Below are 2,456 nucleotides of genomic sequence, written 5' to 3'. Positions count from 1 at the left end.
TGATTAACTCTCAGGCTCACATAGGTAACTTGCCTAAAATCACAAAGCAGTTAGCTGGCAAAGCAGCGAGTTAAACCCTTATTTCTCTGTCCCTAAACTCTGTCTACCTTGAATGTTTCACTAAGTTTGGATGAGCCCTTCTATCTTTGTGCCTTGGTGTACTTATGTATAAAATGGGGATAGTCCTACCAGTTTTGCTTGTTTCGCTGTATAATTGTGAGCATTACGTTCCCATTAGTAGTGCTGACAGCGGACTAATATTAGTAATAATTTATTATTATTTTTTTGCATTTATCTTCAGACAGAGCTGGAGGGAGAGGGGGGAAGAGAAAGAGAAACATTAATGTGAGAGAGACACATCAACTGGTTGCCACCCATACGACCCCAACCAGGGCCGGGGACGAAGTGCAACCGAGGTACGTGCCCTTAGTGGGAACTGAACCCAGTTCTCTCTGGTTCGCGGACCGACACTCTAACTGCTGAGCCAAACTGGCCAGGGCCTAATATTAGTAATAATTATAACCATTTTTGGAACATCAATAATTCTCACTATGACTCCACTGAGATAAGCTTTGTAATGGCCATTGTGCAGATGAGGGAAGTAAGATTCAGAGAAGTGAAATCATTTGTTCAAGGTTCATTGCCTACTCTTGATTTGATGGGTCCTGAAGATAAGCTGGGAGTGGGTGAACCAGGGTAAGAGGACTCCCTCTAAGACCCAGGGCAGGCCCTGCCACCAACTGAGAGGAACTAGGAGGAACCAGGAGCTTGGTGAAGGCATGTGTCAGCCTTATCCACCACTGCCCACCAACCATCCCAGAACCTAACAAAAATGCCTGGCATTTATTTATTTAAAAAATTATTATTATGATTATTTTTTGTGGTACATGCCCCTAGTAGGAACCGAACCCAGGCCTCTCTAGTGCACAGGCCAACGTTCAACCGTTGAGCCAAACTGGCCAGGGCTAAAAAATGCCTAGCATTTAGAAAGTGCTCCACACTCTTCATAGTGTGGAGCAACAGCCCTACTCAATAGCCAGCAACAGCCCACTGACCTCCTGTCCTGGCTGGTCCTCCAGCTCATCCAGCACTGCTGCTGCTTCTGCCTAAAGCATTCCTCTCCCCAGTTTTTTATTTTGGTATTTTTAACTTTTGTTGTGATAATTTAAAATTATGTTTTAATAAAAATTATACATATACATATTTGTTGTTGTTGTTGTTTTTATCCTCACCCGAGGACATTTTTTGATATTTTGTTCAGATAGAGTGGGAGGGAGAGAGAGAGAGAGAAACATCGATGTGAAAGGGACACATCGAGTGGTTGCCACCAGCAGACCCAACCAGGGCCGAGGACAAACTGCAACTGAGGTACGTGCCCTTAGCGGGAACCGAACCCGGGTCTCTCTGGACTGCAGGTCAACGCTCTAATCACTGAGACAAACCGGCCAGGGCTAAATATTTGTTTTTTAAAAGTAGAGAGAGTAGCTCTGGCCGGTTTGGCTCAGTGGTTAGAGCATCAGCCCACGGACCAGAGAGGCCTGGATTTGGTTCCTGCTAAGAGCATGTACCTCGGTTGCAGTTTGTCCCTGGCCCCAGTTGGGGTCGTGTGGGTGGTGACCAGTCGATGTGTCTCTCTCACATGGATGTTTATGTCTCTCTCTTCCTCTCTCCTGCTCTATCTGAAAGTGAGGATTAAAAAAAAAAAGGTAGAGAAAGTAGAACCTATCTTCACTCCCTAGAAGTTTCTATTAAGAAATTTTCAGAGCCCTGGCCGGTTTGGCTCAGCGGTTAGAGCGTCGGCCTCCGGTCCTGAGAGACCCGGGTTCGGTTCCCGCTAAGGGCACGTACCTCGGTTGCAGTTTGTCCCTGGTCCTGGTTGGGTTGTGCGGGGGGCAGCCACTCGATGTGTCCCTTTCACGTCGATGTTTCTCTCTCTCTTCCTCTCTCTCCCACTCTATCTGAACAAAAAAATGGAAAAATGTCCTCGGGTGAGGATGAAAAAACAAAACAAAAATAAATAAAGAAATAAAAACTAGCCCTGGCCGGTTTGGCTCAGCGGTTAGAGCGTTGGCCCGCGAACCAGAGAGACCTGGGTTCGGTTCCCGCTAAGGGCATGTACCTCGGTTGCAGTTTGTCCCCGGCCCTGGTTTGGGTGACAACCACTCGATGTCTCTCTCTCACATCGATGTTTCTCTCTCTCTCCCTTCCGCTCTATCTGAAGATAAATGCAAAAAAAAAAAAAAGAAATAAAAACTAAATCATGAGCCCAGTCAGTGTGGCTCAGTGGTTGAGTGTCAATCCATGCAACAAGAGGTCACCGGTTTGATTCCGGGTCAGGGCACATGCTCAGGTTGTGGGCCAAATCCCCAGTGGAGAGCATGCAGGAGGTGGCCAATCAATATGTTCTCTCCCATCAATATTTCTTTCTCTCTCTTCCTCTCCCTTCCTTTCTCTGT

The sequence above is a fragment of the Molossus molossus genome, unplaced genomic scaffold (genome assembly GCF_014108415.1).
Source record: "Molossus molossus isolate mMolMol1 unplaced genomic scaffold, mMolMol1.p scaffold_m16_p_3, whole genome shotgun sequence".
Classification (NCBI taxonomy): domain Eukaryota; kingdom Metazoa; phylum Chordata; class Mammalia; order Chiroptera; family Molossidae; genus Molossus; species Molossus molossus.
Note: the sequence above shows the minus strand (reverse complement) of the source record.